The sequence below is a fragment of the Globicephala melas genome, chromosome 1 (genome assembly GCF_963455315.2).
Source record: "Globicephala melas chromosome 1, mGloMel1.2, whole genome shotgun sequence".
In the NCBI taxonomy this organism is placed as follows: domain Eukaryota; kingdom Metazoa; phylum Chordata; class Mammalia; order Artiodactyla; family Delphinidae; genus Globicephala; species Globicephala melas.
Genome location: NC_083314.1, coordinates 132,264,590 through 132,286,734, shown reverse-complemented (window position 1 = coordinate 132,286,734; position 22,145 = coordinate 132,264,590). Strand labels below are relative to the sequence as shown.

The 22,145-nt window shown below is 43.6% G+C and overlaps 1 protein-coding gene across 1 annotated transcript in view; it reads right to left on the bottom strand.

The window, feature by feature from the left end:
* The window catches only part of JAK1 (Janus kinase 1), a 228,896-nt gene extending 207,594 nt beyond the window's left edge, over nucleotides 1-21,302 (bottom strand). Inside the window, exons 1-3 of the mRNA XM_060304731.2 lie at nucleotides 21,223-21,302; nucleotides 20,731-20,802; nucleotides 17,471-17,562 (exon numbers count right to left, since the gene is read on the bottom strand). The gene's annotated coding sequence lies outside the window, so the exon portion shown is untranslated. The remainder of the gene's footprint in view (nucleotides 1-17,470; nucleotides 17,563-20,730; nucleotides 20,803-21,222) is intronic.
* Nucleotides 21,303-22,145: the final 843 nt, after the last annotated feature.

Below are 22,145 nucleotides of genomic sequence, written 5' to 3'. Positions count from 1 at the left end.
GTTAGTGAATTAAAAACACACGCACTCACACCCCCATCAAAAATCTAAGTGAGGCACTTCCCTGGTGGCCCAGTGGTTAAGAATCTACCTTACAATGCAGGGGACACGGGTTTGATCCCTGGTGGGGGAACTAAGATCCCACATGCCGCAGGGCAACTAAGCCCACACACCACAACTACCGAGCACGCAAGCCACAACTAGAGAGCCCACGTACCGCAAATACAGAGACTGCAGAGCCCACGCACTCTGGAGCCCGGACGCCACAACGAAAGATCCTGCGTGCTGCAACTAAGACCCGACGCAGCCAAAAATAAAATAAAATATATATATATATATTTTAAGTCTAAGTGAAAATTTAAAAAAATTAATTAAACCTAAACTTAAAATTTTTTTCATTTAATGTATGGACTTTATTTTCTTTTTTTTTCTTTTTTTTTTTTTTTTTGGACTTTAGATAATAAACCAAAACAAAAATCTGTATCATGACTTGGATGAACCTCCAGGGAATTATGCTGAGCAGAAAAAAAGCCATTTCCAAAAGGTTACATACAATCTGATTCTAATCACAGAACGTATATGAAATGACAACATTTTAGAAGGGAGGCTAGATTAGAGACAGGACGGGGTGGGGGTCAGCAGGCTTCAACTCTGAGCTGGGCGGTGTGGAGACCGCAGCCTCTGCCTATTGGCCAAGCGCAGAGTGAGCTTTAAGTCAGATGATCTTCCCTGAGCCAATCCACAGGAAAGCCTTGGCTTCCAGGGCAATTTCTCAGTTTACTGTCCACCCTAGAGAAACCAAGTAAAGTTTTAAGATTTTCAAATGGTTAGCATGACATTAAGATTAATACACAGGTACTTGCCTGGGGAAAAAGAACATGTATGGCAGCTTAGAGCTGCAGACTCAACTGGACTTCCCAAGTGATGGTGAAGATTGATGACAACCTGTAAACCATCGCATCTGTTCTGTAGAAAGTCAAGGGTGTCCAGATGGCATGGGATGTGAAGCCTGAAAAAGAGCAGTCCCTGCTTGGCCTAGTGAAATTAGTTCTGAGCTGGTGACTGTTCTTAGTTAATGGGCCAGTGGCAAGGGCAGAGATATACAAGAAGTTTGGGGCACAGTGTGAGAGAGGAGTAAAGGGAGAAGGGGCAGGAGTGCAAGGGCAGGATTCACAGCTTGAATGAACTGTGTCCGGGCCCTGCCCTAGAGACTGTGAGGCTCTGAGCCAGACTCTGAGTCTCTCGGAGTTTCTGATTCCCTATTTGCAGAACAGGGCAATGAACCCCTGCCTGGCCTCTGTTACCAAGTTGGTGGGAGGAACAAATGGAATAATATAAGTAAAAAGCATTTTGTGAACACTTACATTTCATGCAAATGCAAAGATTAGTAATGTGATTTGTCAAGATTCTTACTGGTGGTCTCTAGATTTCTGGACCTGTGATTTGGCAAGTAAGTTAATTCAGTCTGAAGGCTGGAGGGTCCATGGCCCTCAAGTGAGCATCACTAATGATCAGGTCTTGACAGCAGCCATTGCACTCACCATGGATTTATGTATAGGGTCCTACAACCGGAGAAGGAAGCATGATGGGCCACATCTGAGCTGAGCTCTAATAACTTCAGCTGGCTCCTTACTTGGCTTCTAAGGCTGATCCTTGCCTCAAAGATATGCATATAGGAAGCCTTTACCAATGAGTGAATGCTCATCTAATTTCGTGAGGGTTTTCTCTTGTTTCCTCTTAGGTAATTTAGTAAGTCAGTAAGTCTGGTAATGCTGCACAGGAGAGGGGAGACCGTAATGGTCAGAGACCCTCTGGGAGGGAGGCAGTTAGGGTTGAGTTAAAAATCTCTGAGAAATGGCATAGTACGGCAGAAAGCATGTAGGCTCTGGGCTCAGGGAGCTATGTGAGTGACAGCGTTATCCTCTCTGAGCCACGGTTTCCTTCCCTGTCAAATGGTTAACGACAACAGTGCTCTCCTCATAGAAATGTCCTGAGGACTAAATGAGATAAACAGATATGGAACAGCAGGCAGAGAGTAGAAACACAATGACGTGGATCCTTTCCTCCTTCAGAGGACAGGAAGAAGATATCATAACTCCTTTAAAATACCTTCCTGTGCATGTTTTTCAGAGAGAATGAAACTTGGAACCTTGAATTGCTAAGCCTGTCCTCTTTGTAATCAAACAGATTCCTATCCGTGCTCTACTAATTACAAGATATGTGATCTTAAGCATGTTAGTTAATCTCTCCTAATCTCTATCTCCTCAAGTGTAACAGAGTTTCATCATACCTATGAATGCGGTTGCTTTGAAAGTTAAATAGGAAGTATATGTAAGGTGGCTAGGACAGTGTCTTACACACAGTCCAAATGCAATAAATAGTTGTTCTTATCATAACTGTCTTGGGTATGGCAGAAGTGCCCAAAGAAATGGAGGACAGAGTGTCTACAGACATCACCATTACTTTTCATAATCATCAGTAATCCTTAGTTGCATCTGTGCAATACTTTCTTCCGCCTTGCGTTCGACAATAGTCCACACTCAAGGATTTCGTGGGTGTGAAGGAGTCAACAGGGTGGTGCAGCTGCCAAAACACAATGGATGTCACCCCGACAGCACACCTGGAGCACTGGAGGACACAAACTGTACGTGAACAAGCTGGAGAGCGTGCCAACAGGAGGCAGCAGGATGGGGAAGTGGCTGGAAAGATGCCAGGCGGAAGGTCTGAGGGACTGGGACAAGAGCAACCCAAGGAGGAGTACAGACAGACCAATATCTGAAGGGCTGACCGTGAAAGGATGATTTCATTTATTCTGTCATTCCCTGGACAGCAGAACGCAGACCAATGGGGAGAAGTTACCTGAAGATACATTTCAGCTCAGTAGGAAGAATTTTCTGACAATGCAGACATCCAATAACAATGCTTCTGTACATCAGTGGAACGGGCTGTCCTGTGAAGGAGGACCTGAGTCCACAATCTGGCATCGGGCGGGAGAGGTGGGGAGGCTGGCCTAGACAGCTCTCAGGCCCTTTGCAGCTCTGAAATTCTATCTCATGAGAAGCCCACGACTGCTTCAACAGAAGCTGTCTTGTGTTAGCGAGTCATTCATACAAAGCTTGTCCTCCACTCTGTTATAAAACCTGGGGGCACCCCAACAGGATAGAAGAAAAAGATATCTTATTTACCTTAATACTTGCTATCGTTACTACTGCAGATGAGAGGCCCAATATATGTATTTAACACATACACACTGCTTATCTGCTCTAAGGAGGGTATCTAAAGTGTCAAAGCAACCTCTTCTTTTGTGTGTTAAGATTTTCATTCCAGCAATGTAGCAGAGAAAGGAAGCTATCATCACTCACATTTCAAAACTGATTTTGAAGTAAAAAGGAGTAACTGCTTCCCATTTAAGCACATTATTTAATACCACAAACCTCAGTTTGTGATAACAGTGATATTTACCTATAGAGACGGTTCATTCATTCACTCAACAAATATTTGAGCACCTATTATGTACCAGACCGGGTTTTACTTGCTGGGGACTTCTATCATTGAGCTAAAAAGACACACAGCACTCATGGAGCTTACATTCTAGTGGGGGAGAGGGAGTAATAGATACAGTTAAGTAAATTGAAGTATGCTAGTGTGAACAGACCATGTAAAAGTGCTGTAAGAAAATAAAGCAGAAAGACTTCCCTGGCAGTCCCGTGGTTAGGACTCTGTGCTTCCAATGCAGGGTTTGATCCCTGGTCAGGGAATTAAGATCCCACAAGCAGCGAGGCACAGGGGAAGAAAAAAAACGCTATTAGAAAAAAAAAATTGTTAATCAACTATTCTCCAATATAAAATAAAAATTTTTTTTAAATAAAAATTTTGGGGCTTCCCTAGTGGCACAGTGGTTGAGAGTCCGCCTGCCGATGCGGGGAACGCGGGTTCGTGCCCCGGTCCAGGAAGATCCCACATGCCGCGGAGCAGCTGGGCCCGTGAGCCACGGCCGCTGAGCCCACACGTCCGGAGCCTGTGCTCCACAATGGGAGAGGCCACAACAGTGAGAGGCCCGTGTACGGCAAAAAAAAAAAAAAAGAAAAGAAAAAGAAAGCAGAAATAGGGATAAGGAGGAGGTGGTGTGGAAAGATTAAGTAACAGAATGCAGGTAAAAACTACTGCATGGACAGGTTATGCAGAACGTCTTCAATCAATGCTAGCTATTATTACCATGGGCACTTCTGAGTTTGCAGGACCTACAATTATATATGCATCATTCCACTCCTGAATTATTCAATAGGTGGTGTGTATTCAAAATCAAAACCACAAGGAAGCGGGCCCCGATACTGTTTTCAGGTAGAAGGAATCAATGAAAATGTCATGACTTTGGAGTTCTGGCATTGTCTCACTTGTGCAAGGATGTTGATATGAATCTGCAGGAAATATAGAAATGCAGAAGCTGAGGACTGAACCAAATTACATCAGGTAAGTGACCTAATTTTTCTAAGCCTTAGTTCCCCTGTGCCCCCATTTGACCAGGGCTGTTGGGACACTTAGTATGTAAACACTAAGTAAATACGTACGTAAAATATAATACAGATGTAAAACACTGGGCACACAGCACGTACAGTTAGCTTACATTATTATCATTGTCCAAACAAGGTCATCTGAATTTTCAGAGATTTTCAGTGTGTTCAGAATGAAAAAACAAGGCAGTATTCCTCAGGAGGGAACATTCCACAATCATGTGTTGCTAGGAGTTGGACGAAGGTCACTTGTTATGAGAACAAACCAGGAAAAAAAACATAAGGAAGCATTCAACTGATTAAATGCTCAGTCCAGTGCTCAGCCTTGCTAACTCCTTGGCCACAGTCTTCAGAATTCCAGAAGATGCAAAGACACAATGATTCACTCAAAACAGTTCTTCGTACAAATCTTAGGATTCAGCCAAAAAGCAGTCCCGCAGGATTTATGAAGTGTGCTTCCCTCTACAGAGCCTGCATGTCAAGGACATCCACAGGCTCCCTTTAATGGAGCCTTATTTTTCCAAAGACCTCTGTAGCATCATCCCTCTGCTCTTACCACTCTGACTGAGAGTCTTGGGAAATGAGAATTTAATTTGTTCTGTGTTGAAATTTTTCTCATGGGGCAACTTTACAAAGAAGGAGCTCTTTCTGCTTTCCCAGAGAGGGAAAGCATCCCCATCAGTCCCACTTCCTCGAGTTCCGAAGTAAATGAAAGCTTTGGAATATTTATTGGCGTTAGTGCCTTTTCTACTAGTCATTCCCAAGACAAGGGCAGCTGTCCCTCATTGGCTCTAGATAACACAGTAACCCCTTCTCTGCTGCTAGGGGGCTTGCATCCAGCAATCTGCCTCTTCCAGGGGTATCTATGACAACCTGGCACTTCAAAAGGACTACAGAGGCCTCAAGGGACAAAGGTGTTGGCCTTGCTGGGTCGAAGTCAGTGCTTCTCAAACTATCTGTGGAGAAGAACCAGTTTGTTCTTATTCCTAGTCCATCATGGACCGATATTTTTATAAACTACAATGAAAATGAATTGCTAGAAAAGTGTTTATTAAAGACATAAAACGCAAGCCAATGTTTTTATTACTAGAGTCAACAGACATAAAATTACTGTGTCAAATTGCTATAAAAACTTTAAATGTTTACTCACAGCTTCTGTATCTGTTCTAGCCACAGCTTACAGCACTAAGTCACTGTTCAGCCATTAACATTTACTTGAAACAAAACACAAAGCCAAACAACCCCCTTTTCCTATGAAATAAGATGATGTGTTTAGTGCAGCGGCTGGCACATAGTAATTACTCACTGAATATTAGCTGTTACTATTGCTATTCTCTCTGGGCTGGTGAGAAGAAGGGGAAACATTAACTAAGAGACTGAGATGCAGGTCTGAGTTCCTACTCTTCCTACCGACCGTGGACGAGTGTCTTCACTGTTCTGGGCTTTAGTTTCCAAAATCTGCAATACATAATGAGATGATCTAGAATCTAACATCTAGATCAATAACTTATGAACTGAACTGAAACCCGAAGTGAAAAATAAAAAAACATTTGTGTCCCAGTACACACTCACATACACTCAAGGGGGCAACTGCAAAGTTTCATGAAGTAATATTACCTTACCACATGCTATGCACTCTGATATTTTCTATCTTGTCTTATTTTTTTAAGTGCTGGTCAAGACATATTTAATCGATTTCAAACCCACAGTGTGAAAAATGCTGGAGCAAATGAGCTCTTGGGTTCCCATTCTCTATAGTGTACCGATGGGGCTAACGACTAGGAAGTAGGTCCCTGTCAGTCATCCACAATTTGATGTCTAGTAAGGACTGACATTGTTTTGCTTTTAATTTTTATTGGAGTATAGTTGATTTACAATGTTGTGTTAGTTTCAAGGGTACAGCAAAGTGAATCAGTTACCAGTGAATCTTTTGTTTTTTTAAGGTTCTTTTCCCGTACAGGTCATTACAGAGTATTGAGTAGAGTTCCCTGTGCTATATACAGCAGGTTCTTAGGACTGACATTGTTAAGGCCAGGTTCATCTACAAGTTTGTTTTTTAAGCCTCCTGGTTCTGCATTGAGATATTCTTAATGAGTCTATTAGTGACAAAGAAGAACGGTCAAAGATGTGGAATTCAAACCACTGGATGATTACCTACAGGTAACCCTGAATAACTCCCATCTAGCCTCATGCACGGTGCCTTCAGGCAAATGTGCCAGGAGTTGGGTTACGGGGAAATGTCCTTACTGGTTTCTACTTTCTCACTAAATTGCCTTCTGCTTTCTGGACAAGGGAGAGGGGACAGTAGTGGGAGGTAACAGGCTGCTGGAAGTGTTAGGATTGAATTGGCATTTCAACTCCTTCACACGTTAGAAGCAGCGGGTGAGGGGACTTAACTAGGGGAAGATACACGGACATGCAAACTTTTACCTGAAAGGATATATTTTTTAAATTAATTTATTTATTTTATTTTTGGCTGCATTGGGTCTTTGTTGCTGCGCGCGCACTTTCTCTAGTTGTGGCGAGTGGGGGCTACTCTTGGGGGCGGTGAGCAGGCTTCTCATTGCGGTGGCTTCTCTTGTTGCAGAGCACGGGCTCTAGGCACGCAGGCTTCAGTAGTTGTGGCACGTGAGCTCAGTAGTGGTGGTTCATGGACTCTAGAGCGCAGGCTCAGTAGTTGTGGCGCACGGGCTTAGCTGCTCCACGGCACACGGGATCTCCCCAGACCAGGGCTCGAACCCGTGTCCCCTGCGTTGGCAGGCGGATTCTTAACCACTGAGCCACCAAGGAAGCCCCTGAAGGGATATTTTATAGTCCTTTCATCCTTTTAACGAATAATTTTAACTGTTTTGACTTTCAACTCAGTGAAGAGTAAAACATGAAACTATTTTATGTCCAGTAGCTTCTTTTGTGCTCCCCTTTCCTCTTGAGTAGTAAGGGCCTCAAACTGACCTCTAACCCAGTCGAGTTGCCAAGCGTTTCACTTTGATGAGGATTTTAATCCCATCTTCATTACAAAGCTCTGTACTTCTCTCCAGCTGAGGCCAGGCCCGAGGCTCCAGGGGCTGGGGTGGAGGAGTGATGTGGTCTCTCCCTCACACCCGCCTCTCCTCTTCTCCCAGAGCTTACTACTTTCTTGGCTGGTTCCTTTCATGACCACCGACAGTGAGTCTGAGAGCTAGTTCTGCTGAAATGACATCTTTCAAAAAAACCTCTGCATCAAACGGGGCTCCCCTCTTCATCAGTTCCACAGAGGGTTCCCACGTGAGCCATCCCACCTTGGTGGGGGTGAGTTTTTTGACTGGCCAGAGGCTTGTCTTTTGGGATACCATCCCTACCCTGGCTCACTCCTGGGCTCCACTCATGGGTTGTGGCAGCTGCTCTCCCGCGAGGCATTAGCCACAAGGCTTAAGTCCCAAGCCACCTTCTATAGATTCCCTTCCATTGACCATAGTGTCCAAGAAACTCACATCCTTGTCCCACCCAACTCAGCATCTCTCCTTTCCTCCCTCTCCCCATTCCTTCTCTTAGCTTTGCAGAGTCTGGTCGTGGGGAGCTCCTACTGGGATAGCTAGCAGCTCACCAAGTTCCAGACAAAAGATGAGCTCCAAGTGGAACGCTGCTCTCTGAGGAAGGTTCTCTCCCGCTCCCAGCCCTCTTTTACGGGGATGGGTGTGAGCGATAAGGGTCATCTGAGCGATAAGGGTCATCTGAGAGTTGGTTCTGCTGAATGGCACATTTTGAAGACGCTTTGCAGGAAAATGCTGGCCACAGAGCTGAAGTTCTCTGATCAAAGAAGAGTGGGGATTTTAAACACCTTTTTAGCTGTGGACTCTTCTCACCCGTTCTTAGAAAACAGGAAAGACTCCACTCAGCATCTCATACCACGTTAGATTTCTACTGTGAGCCACATGGCAGATTCTGTGCCAGGCACTGTGAACATAGCAATGGATAGAGCCATGGTTCCTGCCCTCAAGGAACTCACAATCTAATGAGACATTAAACACACACACCCCAAACACGTACGTTTACGTAGTTCAGTTGTGGTAAGTACATTGAAAGAAAAGCAGAGTGCCATGGGACTGGACACAGTTGAGACTGTCAGGAAAGGGTTCTCTGAGGAATTAATATTTAATATTTAATCAGAGACGGATAAGAAAAGTGAAGGATAAGAGAAGTGAATGGCAAGGATGCCTCAGGCATAAGGAAATGCACCGGAGGGGGAAAGAAGCTTGACTCCCTGGACAAAGGATGGGCTGGTCAACTGGGTACAAGACATGGGACCAAAGAGGTGGCTGGGAACCAATTTAAACATAAGGAGCTCCAGCTGAGAATGTTCCAGGCACACACTCTCATACCTGGCATTCCCTTCCAATGGGAATCTTTACAATCATGGAGCATGTTAAGGACAGTAGTCTTAATCCCAAGAGGATCAAAGAAGCCATCAGAGGGTTTTAAAACAAAATTGTGCCATGATCAGATTTTCATTTTAAAAAGGCAATTATAGGGAATTCCCTGGCGATCCAGTGGTTAGGACTCCACACTTTCACTGCTGAGGACCAGGTTCAATCCCTGGTCAGGGAACTAAGATCCCACAAGCCACTTGGTGTGGCCAAAAAAACAAAAAGGCAATTATAGTGTACAGCTAAGATGGCAGAAAGCAGCCATGGTGGATGGGGGAAGGTGCCGTGTAAGTTTCAAAGCACTGTGACATATGCTGGGTCTAATTCCTCTTCAAAGCCTCATCTACTAATCTACATTCAAAAGCAAAGCAGAATTAATTTGCATTAACTTCTCATACTTTTTCTGTTCTAGACTTATCTCCTTCCTCTACCACTTACTAGCTGTGTCTTGAAGACTCTGTGAGCTTCCTCAGGTTCTTCAGTTATGAAGTGTGGAGAACGCTTCGTCAAAGATTTGAATTAGGATGAAACAAGAGTCTTGGTACACGTGCACTCAACAAATACTAACTCATTTCAAGCAAATAATCCTGACAACTTAAAAAAAAGGAGTGGGGGGGGAAGGAAGTCCTCTTCTAGCCACTAGACCCAATTATGTACACAAAATTCTACATAAATAAACTATGTAAGATTGCCCAAAATGCATTTACTAAAGTGTGGCAAACTTTACGGTATTAGAATAGTATTAGAATAATTTTACAGAAATCAGTGAATGATAATAAAACCGCGAAGATTTATGTCTAGGCATAATTCTACACATTATACTGGTAGACATTTTAATTAGAAGCCCGTGCTGCCCTCCCCATAAAAAAGGGTGTCTAGATTCTCAATGACATAGCTTCCCAGAATTCTAGTCTATCAATATAACTTTTGAGAATGTCTGCCTTCCCAGAGGATCTAAAGCTCTATACTAAAATTATAGTACCTGGAAAGGGGTCAGCAATGTACCCCTGCATCACAATCTGATGCCAATGACAGACACTGAGAGTTGACCACAGGGAGACATGGAAAGGTGGTTATAGCACTCCTTTCTGTGGAACCCAGATGTGGCCTCAAAAGTCTTCTCTGCAAATTGCTCTGGGCAGCTACGCCCACTGACCCTAAGATATCCCTGGTCCAAAGATACTCATTTTCAAAGTGAAAAAAAAAAAAAAATCAAGCAATTGCAGTCTGAATAATATGTCTGGAATTTCATTTACAAAGACAGTGGCAAAAAAATGAAAATTAATTTCCCACTACATTGGAACTGTCGTCTCTGTCTTCCCACTTTTTAACAGAACTATCCATCTCCTCATAATCTCATGAAAAATAAAAGTACAGTAATAGTCCAAATGCATAAAGCAAGACATAATCAACTTACTTTACTCCATGTCAATTATGTGAATTGTTTCAACATCTATTACATTAGGGGCACACATTACAACACAAAACCCTTTCAACCAATATAAGGAACTCCAGCTGAGAATATTCCAGGCACACCCTCTGGCACCTGGCATTCCCTTCCAATGGGAATCTTCATAATCATGGTTTGGATATAGAAGGAAAAAACAAAGTGGTTTTTTGGTGCCTCCCTTACTCTTGTTCATGCTTAATGAAGAACTTAAGCATGATTCTTAACTTAACTTAAGCAAAAGATTCTTAACAGGTAATGGTGAAAATGAACTGTTTGGCGAGGATAAATTGTGAATATAAATGTACAGTTTTAAGGAAGCAATTTTTAGGGGAAAAAATCCTCTACATGAAGCACAGAAACATAAGAATCTTCTTGTCTCAAAAAGCAATTGATTTGGAAGAAACAAGTCAGTTTAGTAACGGTACAGACAAATTCGTGGCATATTTATAGTTGGTTGGTTATTCAGGGAAGCTCAGAACATACAAGGCATAGCAAAATATTTGAAATTGGCACGGCAGGGATCAGAGCTCACTTCCTGCTCCAACTCTGTGTGATATGATCAAGGTAGAACACTGCATGGGATCTGGTGGGGGCCATTCCTACCACCAAAATCTGATTTCCAGAGCATGAGTCCAAGTGAGAGCTTTGTGATAAAGTAGATACAATCCACAAATGATGCCTTTTACTCAGGGCTAATAAAACATGCGATCCCTTAGAGAAGGTTATTGCTGTCTATTTCTAGTCTCTATGCTTTTACTTATTTTCAAATTTACCCATATAATAATAGAAAAAAAACCTTTTGTGATGAAGAGCAAGCTACAGAATACTCCTTTTAATGAGGCTGGGAATAGTTGAGTGACAAGTCCAGTTAGGATGTTTATTAAAAGTTTATTTTAAAATATTAAAAGTTATTTTAAAATCTTTTCAGACATTGTATTTCTACATTTTGAGAAAAAGAAATAATATGCCACTTGAATGTTGCTTTGGTCATCAAAATGGTCATATATACATATACATACACACACACACACACACACACACGTTACGCATACGATACACACACACACAAAATTTCATCTTTACCACTGCTCCAAAGAGGCAGGCAAATGACGCAACTAGAGCATGGAAAGGTCCACTGAGTTGCCCAATGTCACCAGAAAAGGCATAAAGCCGGCACGAGATGCCCCATCATCTGCCTTCCTGTTGAGGCGTTTTCTTCACTCTACTTTTAGTACTTTCATTGTTATTATACTTAGTTTTCTTTATATTTTACAAAATTTTAAAGCTATGCTATGTGAGAAACTCTGGACATATGTCTAACAGTCTACCGATTAGAGAACTTTAAATGCATAAAGACATGGGAATTACATTTTAATTGCTCATTTGAAACAGCAATTATCTTCACACTGAAGACTGTCTAAAGAAGAGAGCAATCAATTCAATCCTGCAACAGTGCTATTACCTTGCCCTTTTTTTTTTTTTGGTTTTGGTGGTGGTAAAATAGACATAAAATTTACCATTTTAGCCATTTTTAAGTGTACAGTTCTGTAGTATTAAGTACATTCACATTGTGCAACCATCATCATCCTACTCCAGAAATTTTTCATCTTCCCAGTCACTCTGCTAAACGTGAATTTCCCATTTCCCCCTTCCTGCAGTGCTGGGCAACCACCATTCCTCTGGCTCTATGACTCTGACTGCTGTAGGAATCTCATATAAGACGACTCATACACTGTTTTATGCCTGGCTCGTTTCACTTAGCTATCGTCAAGGTTCATCCGTGTCGTAACATGTGTCAGAATTTTCTCCCTTAATAATGCTGAGTAATATTCTGTGGTACGTATAAACACTTTATCCACATTCATCGATGGACACCTGGGTTGCTTCTACCTTTTGGCTATCGTGAATGATGCTGCTGTGAACACGGGTGCAAAAATATCTGACTCCATTCACTTGGGTATATAACCAGAAGTGGAAATGCTGGATCACGTGATATTCCTGAGTTTAATTCCAGTCCTCCCATTCTCACATACCTAAACTGAAGAATACAATGAATACACCAACCAAACACACATCGTGTGTATGTGTGTTTTAAACAAAGCAGTTGAAAAACCCCATCATATTTTGCTCGCATCACGTCTCACTTAACCCACTGGAAACCCCTTACATCTACGAACTGCCCCAAAGCGCCAAGGACCTCCAGGCCTAGGCAGGCCCTCTGGAGCTCACGCCCCAGACTGAGCCCAGGATTTGCTGTTGACAGGAAATGGGACCTCTAAATTTTGTTACGGAAAGAAACATGACATGTCTCTATCCACTCTTAAACACAAAGACGTAATTTTATTCGCACGATAATATGAATACTGTTCAACACGCAGGGCTTTTTTCTCCCTGTTTAAGTTGAATTTCATTCTGAACGTCTAATATTGACAAGCATCAAGATATTTTAATCAGGTTACTTTTTATGTTTACAAAAGTGGCACAAATGTCTCTGAATGCCACTCCAGAGATACTAATCCACACTTCGCACTTATCCCAAATCAGTCTCTTAAAAGTCCCAAAAGATCTTAATAACATGTCTGCTCAGTACAACAAGGCAAACAACTACCCAACTCCTCTTTAGTCGCATATCACAAAACAGGGCAAAGACAGATGGAATAACATTCCCTGTGCTCTAGGGAAAGCACAATACAGGAACAGGGTAAGAGGGTTTCTGGGTCCCTGCCACTGTTTCACATGTCTCTTTCATCTTCTGTCTTCCTTCCCAGGCACGACAGAGCTCCTCTGATGGAAGGCAAGATGGCTGCCATCCTTCAGTTATCACAGTACTGTACCTTTAGAATGGACAGCATCAGCACTGTGATAACTGAGCCAGGGCAGCCTGTCAGTCACTGTGTCGGCTGGCAGCATCCTTTCCGGGTGGCTGCATGACTCCCTCTGAAGGCTCCCCAGGAAGTGGAAGACTACAAGATCCCCTTCCGGTTCGAGATTTGGGGAAGCAGAAGAAAAAGTAGTGTCACAGCCCAACAATTAGTGAGGCTGAAATAGTAAAACGCCTGGTTGAATTATATTAAGACAAAAGCTGAACATATGATTTATACATATTGATGAGCAACCACGAATACATCACATATGCTTTCCAGCTCTACTTCACAGTGTTACCTCTTCGGTGCACGGATTTGCTGATTCCATCTCCCTGACCTCAATCATTCATGCAATAAATATTTACTTAGGGTCTACTATATTCCAAGACCTCTTCTAGATGCCCAGGAAATGAAGATAAATAAGACCTGGTCCCTATCCTCAAAGTGCTCGTGATCAAACATGGCAAGAATACTTCATATCTGCCTAACATTCAGTAATTTTCTATGGCTTTCTGCTTTAGTTTTCACAAGAACCCCTATGGGGTTATCAATGAATTACTCATTAATTCATCACAAAAGGATTCTGGAATATGTTAGGTATCATCAGCCCATTTTACAGAAAGAAAATAAAAATCTAAGGGAGGTTAGGTGATTTACCTGATCATACCACTAAGTTATATTGAACCTGAGTTCAAATGCATGTCAAATGACTGAACCTAGTGTTTTTCTCTACCCCAACCTAGCCATTCAACTCCATCAAGGGAATATTCAGTTTACACAATTTATGCAAACAAAGTTTCTGAAAACATCTACTTTTTGCTTAAAATTTTTACTTTTCTCAGCATCTCAGATCATGAAGCAGAAGCTTGTGGGAGTTTTATGATTTAAGAAAAACTAGCAAAAAGAATGACTTTTATTGTTCTTGCTCTGAGTGCTAAGAATATACTCAAATTGATGACACTAATGATGATTACATATTTATCACACCTGTGAGGTTTTCACTAAAGTTATGTCAATTTTACAGTTAGGATGAAGGATCGTTAACAACCTTTGGAATGCCTTTTAAAAAATCAACACATACACATCACTTGCTTTAAAATTATCTGTACCTTTGAGATGTACCCTGAAGTCATCTTCAAGGATGATGGACATTTTTTTTTTTAAGATTTATTTATTTTTCTCTCTCGCTGCGTTGGGTCTTGGTAGGCACGTGGATCTTCGTTGAGGCACGTAGGATCTTTCATTGCGGCTCACAGGCTCTTCCTTGTGGTGTACAGGCTTCTCTCTAGTTGTGGCATGAGGATTTTCTCTTCTCAGGTTGTGGTGCGTGGGTTCCACAGCGCGTGAGCTCTGTAGTTTGCAGCACGCAGGCTCTAGTTGAGGCACGCAAGCTCCGTAGTTGTGGTGCGCGCGGGCTTAGTTGCCCCGCAGCATGTGGGATCTTAGTTCCCCAACCAGGGATCGAACCCTTGTCCCCTGCATTGTAAGGCGGATTCTTTACCACTGGACCACCAGGGAAGTCCCAGGGATGATGTACTTTTAACAAAAAGGACAAAAAGATTCTGAAACTAGAATTCAGGCTTCAGAATAATCAACTTATTAAAGCCATGAGTCACTCATTTTTTTTCCATGTCAGTCATAAGTTCTCAAGTTATTTCAATATGAGTGTAACTTGACAGATATTTGAAAAATAACTGTTTTCAATTAGGCATTTACTCAGTTTCAAAGACTCATTATATGCAAATTAGATATTAGCTCTCTACTTCAAATAAGTCAGAGAGATCGATCAATTCTTTAGATCAGCACAGGTCAGAAAATAGCAGAGTACAGTGAGCCTAGCTCAACTGTTAAGTTTATGCGCTATGAAACTGACCTCATCTTCAGAAAAGGAATATCCAGTGAAACAATCCACCCACATACAAATTAAAACAACATTCTCTGAAGTGCAAAAATATGTAACAGTTAAAGAGGTCATCGCTTAGGTCTTAGCCAACTGATGTAATACAGAGTTGAAACACGAGAGGGCAATGAAGATTAAAAAAAAAATTGGATCCCTTAACCTAAGGTTCCTGGAAATAGTCGCACATTTTACCCAAATTATAAACATCTGTTACATGAACAAAGATATTGTGATTATTTGAGAATGAAATTTTAGATAGCTGATACATCAAAAAGGATAAAAAGATTACCACCGAACAATTCCCAGCCACAAGTTCTGTCAGTTTTGGAAAAGAGGAATACTTACTGTGAGATGCTAGAGGGTAAGTAAGTATGGGGACAAATAAATAACTCTGATATACTTAGTAGTTATTAGACTGTTCTTCACAAAAACTGAGTACTAATGCAACTGAATGTCTAAATATGAAGTCAACAAACCCGAACTTAATGTTTGTAATGTACTACAAAGTTGAAATTCACTCTATTAGCCATGACCAAAAATCAGACAACTAAAGATTTTTGGTACAAAAAGTAATGAGTATTTCCTTTACTTCCTTATTTTTCTCTCATTTCGTTTTCTACCTAAACTGGGCGTGGGGGGATAGGGCGGGGAGCCTAGAGGCCAAGTAATAACAAAAAGCAAACTGCCATTACTCTGTGATTTTCTCAGAATAACTCTAAAGCAGTTTCAAGGAAGAAAAAAAATGTGGGTTTTCAGAACTGTATTTTATAAATACTAGTAAACACTTAAAATGTTTTCTTTCTTCATGGAAATTATTTCTTATAAATGCGCATTTAAAAAACGAAATCTATCAGAAACACTTCTTTTTCAGCAGACTTTTCTTAAAAAAATTGACTTATTTTCATTTTAAAACGAATGATGGCAGGTGCTAATGCTACGGTACGGAAGTATACTGCACAGTGAGACAGGAAGAAAAAGATAATGACGTAAAATGCTTTCCTCCAGAGATCAACCTGATTTTACACTCAGTTCTTCTATGATGAAAATGATACAAGAACAATTTCTTCGTGATGCATGCACCAAATATTATCAACTAGAAAACCGAGTACTACTGGCAAACTGGTATACTAACAATGTGCTTTTAGACCTCGTGGAGTGCAAATGCACACACAAAAAACATGTCACGTCTCTCTTATCAATAGACCGAAAGTGAAAATACAGTGATTCTGAACTTTTAAGTATCTGATTATAGATTAAATAACTGGAGGAACCATGAAATGAACTGCTGGCATGTAAAATATCTGACAATACTTTAAAATTAAAATAGTTTAAACAGGTTAATTTCAATCCACTGGTCTTTTACTAAAGTGTGATGTTTTTTTCTTCCCCAACTTGAAAACCACAATCCAACTCAGTGACATTATAAAATGTGCACCTTTGACCAAACTGTCATGTTATAAAAATGTACTGTCAACAGAAAGTGCTACATGTCAACTACTGCTTTGTCAGAAATACAGAAAACGCGTACCTGCGTTTCGTGGCAAAGCTTTGCTGGTAATAGTGTTCGAAAACTAACTTGTGCCAAGATTAGTAGGAAATCAGGAATAAGGGAGTTACACAATTTTTGCTTTCCTTAGGAGAAATAAATCAGCTAAAACGGCAAGGAAAAGCCAAGGACGACTGCCTTGGCCAAGTCAGCCCCAGTTCTCACAGAGAAGCATTAACTGGGAGTAATTGCAGAGGGGGTGACATTGTTTTACCCATTCCAAGCACTGGCCTCTAAACAGTCATGCTGCATAACCTCAGCAGGTCATGAAGAAAAAACCTAACACAGAAGGTCTCTATACGATAATGCACAGACAGAAAGAGGAACGAACTGGTGGGGATTTTAGTCCAAAAAGGCTCCAGGAGACTAAAAATCTAAAATAAATGGACCATCCCACTTCATGCTTAATAGAATATAATATTCTATTCTATGGGCCTTTCCCCTTTACATGTGCACTCAGAATACACACTTGTAGTCCAACTGTCTACTTCTTTCACTGTTGGATTTTGCTCGAGATTTAATTTTTTTCCCCAGATTTTGGATTTCTGTCTGCTCACAAGTCAATTTTATTCCGTCTCACCTCTGTTATCATACCCTTTTAGAAAAACCAATCAAAAATACACCAGCTGACTTCAAAATGACCCACCCCTAGCTAGTCTCTCTAAAAACCCTGGGTGTCTCCAATTAATCTATGATTTCCTCATTACTGGCAGCACTGCCATTTAGAAATGCTGGGTCTTACCTCTCAAATTCCCTTAACGGACAGCTAAAGGGGGCGATACCAAAGACGTGCACTGACCTCTACTTCTAGAGCCTTGGGCTGTTCCGGAAACACAATCACACTCCTCTTTTCTGCAGAGTCCACCATTCTCAGAGCTTCTATTCCTACACCTGGAAAAGGAACACATTTCTACTTGTAACACAGAGGTCCTGCACTCATTACGAAGTGCTATATCTTAAACCGTGATTTACTTTGGTACTATTTACATCTGATTTCCTCAAATCAACAGCATTGTTCCTGAAGTCAGAGACTGCTGTCTTCATGTCCTTCCACAACATTCATCACAGTCCTTTCCATAGAGTGCAAGCTCAACAAATACTTGCCTAATTCATTGACAAACTTCTTCATTTCCCAGGGATTCTCGAAATAGCTTATCAACAAACGTACATGCTTAATTCCTCTCTCTGTATGTCAACCGGCAAGATACTTGACAGTTTGTCATCTACAAAATGAGGGGAGAGTACTAAAGGCCCAAGTCCCTTCCATTGCCATTACTGAATCTCATTAGATAAAACCAAACTCCAAAGATAGCAACATCTCCATTCAGGTCGACATTATACTTTTTTGTTGGAGGAAAAGGGTCAGGAACCTTGTGGGCCCAATTACCACCAATGGAGCTATGAAGTGAGGGCAGAAAGTGAATGCAAAGAAAGAGAAAATAAACAAAGGTGGGTGGCATCACTAAGATGCCACCAGGTGTCATGACTGTTACAGTACCACGAACTGTTCTCTGATATATTTTGGCATGCCCGGGAACCTTTTACAAAAGCAGCTCTGGCCAGATATGTGGATCGCTAAGTTTTCCCAAGACACCCCTACCAGCCCTTCCAGCACCCGGGACGTCTTTATTGACCTTCCTGCGCAGGGCACGCCTCCTGCGTAGAAATCTGCAGGGCAGTCACTATTAGTCTCATATACTGTGATAGTTAACTCTTGGTGCTCCCAAATCTCCAAATGGAAAATAACAGGGGAAAGTAAATGGTTGACAAACATGAAGGAACTGTATTTCACGCAGTCACCTCTTTTGAAATTAATCCAGGGAGAAAAAGGAGCAATGCTACAGGCCAGCAGTGTCCCAGAGAAGTAAAAAGCAAGCTATGTATGTAATTTTAGATATTCCAGTAGTCACATTTTGAAAAAACTAAAAAATAAACAGGTTAAAGTGACATTAACCATAAATTTCATTTAACACAATATACCCAAAATATCTTCATTGGAACATGTAATCGATATAAACATTAGTGAGCTATTTTACTTTTTTTGTACTAAGTCTTTGAAATCCAGAGCATATTCACTTATAACACATGTCAACTCGAACACTAAACCTTCATCAGAAATACTCAATCTGAATTTAGATTTCATAAAAGTTACAGCTTAAAAAGTAGATGCACATATCCAACTTGTTTCCAAACACAACGAAGTTTTCCAAAAACTGAATGGAACACCAATTTTTGATTTAAAAATCGACTTATCACCCTACCCAGATTTCAGGTGCTTGACAGCCACACGTGGCTAGTGGCTACTGCATTAATGCAGGTAGAGAAAGTCCTGTCATCCGGACTTTTTTTCAAACCGGAACCCTTCACCCAGCAAGTCATTCTACAGCACCCACCAGGTACTCAAATTATGCCAAGTATTTTCTGCCTTACTTCTAATCCTTATGGTCGTTAATACTTCAGTGATGATCATTTATTAAGCAGCCCTTCCTAAAGACTGAACAACTCTTTCTGCTCAGAGAATTCAGGGAAAAAAATGGAGACATCATGATTCAAAGATATGGAGTTAATTTTCGAGGTAAAGGTGGAAAATCCTGACATCGTTAATTCTTTGTCCAGGATATTAGTCACCCTGCAAAAGTTACAGGCATTGTTTATAGTAAGCCTCTCAACTTCCATACTCACAACAGCTGTCACTGCATCCTCAGATTCCTCGCCTTCAAAAGCTCCCTCCCCACCAACAACCTCCTCTATCTCTAGCAGACTCTCTAGAGCACATTCTAGGAGCCCCTCTTTAATTCATTCTGAAAAGTACTTGTTACTGTTGACATACCGAAACACATGAATAATTCAATAAAGAATCTAGAACCATCTGATTAATCATTCATCGGTCTAGGTACCCAACTGACCTTGAGAAAAGCATTTCGTGAATATACGTGGAAAGTATCCCCATACCCTTCCCCCAAAGAACCAATTACTACAAACACTACAGCTTTCTCTACCCATGTCAAAGTTCAGTGTTCCTCCTGCAGCTGATTTAAAAGTTGATCTTCTAAAAGGAGCTGGATTCCTAAGGTAGTTCTATTTTGAGCCTTCTTCCTGTTCTGAAGCTAAAGTTGGAAGGGCTTAGGTGGTGATGTCATGGAAGGGAGACTGTTGGCTTTCACAGAAGGGTCTCCTCCTGCAACTCTGGGGATGTTCATGTGGGGGACACCAGCGGGAATGTGCACCTCTCGTCGCTTTCCCCTCCCTCCCTTTTGAGTCCCAGCTATTCATTAGCCAGCAAGAAAACAAGTTCAAATAAGCATGCAAACATATTTACATATTTTACTTGTTAAGCGTCTCAAAAATGAAAAGACCAAGGAGAAGGAAAATGCCTCGCACCAGGAAAAAGAGGTGACAATCCACCCCCCCCCATCCGCACCTCCCTAAGTATCTATCATAGGACTAGGGTCAAAGGGTGGGGGGGAGCAGCTGATAAGAAGAAAAAAGGGATTATAAATCCAGCAAGCTTGAAGAGGGAAATGCTGTTGGGGATACTCAGGACAGAAGGAAGACCCCTGGCTCCCTTCTCTTCCACTGTTTTCCCCTCCCTTTTGGAATGGAGGAGATTTAGGGCAGGGTGTGCCTTCTGCTTGGGAGGCGTGCTTGGCTCTGGAGAACCAAGAGGGGCCAGGGTGGAGCCCAGAAAAAGAAAGCCAGAGACTGGCTGCTTAGGCCAGATTCTGGACTAAGCTCTTAGTGGAAGAATAAAGGGGGCTGTGGCGGAAGAGCAGACGATTCCATTGGAAGACCCACTGGGGAATGCAGAACGCACACTAAATCCAAGGGGATCACTTCTCTCTCAATCTAAACCCAGCAGTTAGTTGCCGGGTGGTGGGGTGCAGGTCCAGAGGCAAGAGAAAATCCCAACACATCTGTAGACCACAACTTGCCGGGGTGGGGGGATGGGCGTGCCCAGCGCAATCAGCAGGTGAAAGCAGCACTTTCTGGCCAATTCTGGGATGGGATGGTTGGCTAAGAGCTTTGGGGAACACAGGATTTCCCGGTTTCTCAGCTCACCTCTCTTCCAAAGCGAGGAATAAACACAGGTGTGGTCCTTCTCCAAGAAGGTGGCAGCCGGCCTGCGGGTAGCTGAGTGAGGGAAAAGATTCCTTGGCCGCGGGAAGGCAGGGAGAAGCCCTGGGGTTAGCTACGGCCGGGAACAGGCGGTCTCCGCCAAGTCCCCTCCCCCTTCTTGAAAAGCGACCGGGACCGGCATAAATTACAGCCACGCACCCCCCTCCCCAATTACGCTTCTAATAAAAGAAACAGCCTCTCATGTCTAAATAAAAACTGAAAGCTCTGGCTGATGGAAATAAACAGGTGAGCCCCGAAAGGAAGCGGGAAAAGATTGGGGATAGGAGAATAAACGTGCAGAGAAATCCAGTCTTCCCCGCCCTCCCCGCAAACCCCTCCTCTATCGCTCCGGAGACTCTGCGTGGCAGGTTGTAAGCTAAAAATGCCACTCTGACAGACCCCGTCTCCCCGCCCCGAGCCCATTCTCCCTCCTACCCCAGGGTCCAGCGTCCCGGCCTCGTGGTAGCGCCCGGTGCCCGCGCCGCGCAGGGCTCACCCTCACCCCGGACCGCCACCGCCGCGGCCGCCGCCGCCGCCGCGGGGACTCCGGTCTTCTTCTCTCCTCCCTCCCTCCTCCTCCTCCGCCTCCTCCTCGCAGACTCCTCCCGCCGGATCCTTCATGTAAACAACATCCAGGCTCTATTTACAGTCGCCGCCGGACGGCGAGGGACCCACGCCAGCTGCCTGGAAGCAGGCGGGGGTGGGGGAAAAGCGAGTGCGCAACATTTACACATACCCGCCCCGCCCCTCCGCGCCGCCGGCCCGCCAGGGGACCTGAGCGGGGCACCGGGGGTCTCCCCGCGCCCTTGTCCAACCTGCGTCGCTCCTGACACCCCAGCGAGGGCCAGAGGGAAACCGCGCAAATGCCGATGGGCGAGGTCACCCCCACCCCCACCCCGCAAGAAAAAAAACACACCCCAAGCACAACAGACCCAGCCCAGCAATACCCTCCAAGTCCGTGCGAGAGTGCGGGGTCCCAGCTCGCTCAGTGCAGCCGCCCCGGCGCCCCGCCGCCGCCCACCCCGAGGTGGCGAGCTGCGTGCGGTCCCCCGCGGCGGCTGCAGGCAGCCGCCCAGCGCCGGACAGCGGCGCGCCCTCGGCCCCCGCCCGGCCCGCCCTCGGCCCGCCCCCCGCGCGGCCGCCGAGCCGGCCGAGCCCCGCGGCGGCGTGTGCGTGTGCGCGCGTCGCGGCCGGCCTCGCCGGAACAGCCCTCCTCGGCCCCCGGCTTCCCGTGCCCCCGGGCGGGCGGGTGGCGGGCTCTGGCGCCGCGAGACCCGGCTAGGAGCGGCCCGGCCAGCGCTCCACCGCGCCGCAGGGGCGCGCACACGGACGTAGACACTCGGCGCACGGAACCCCGC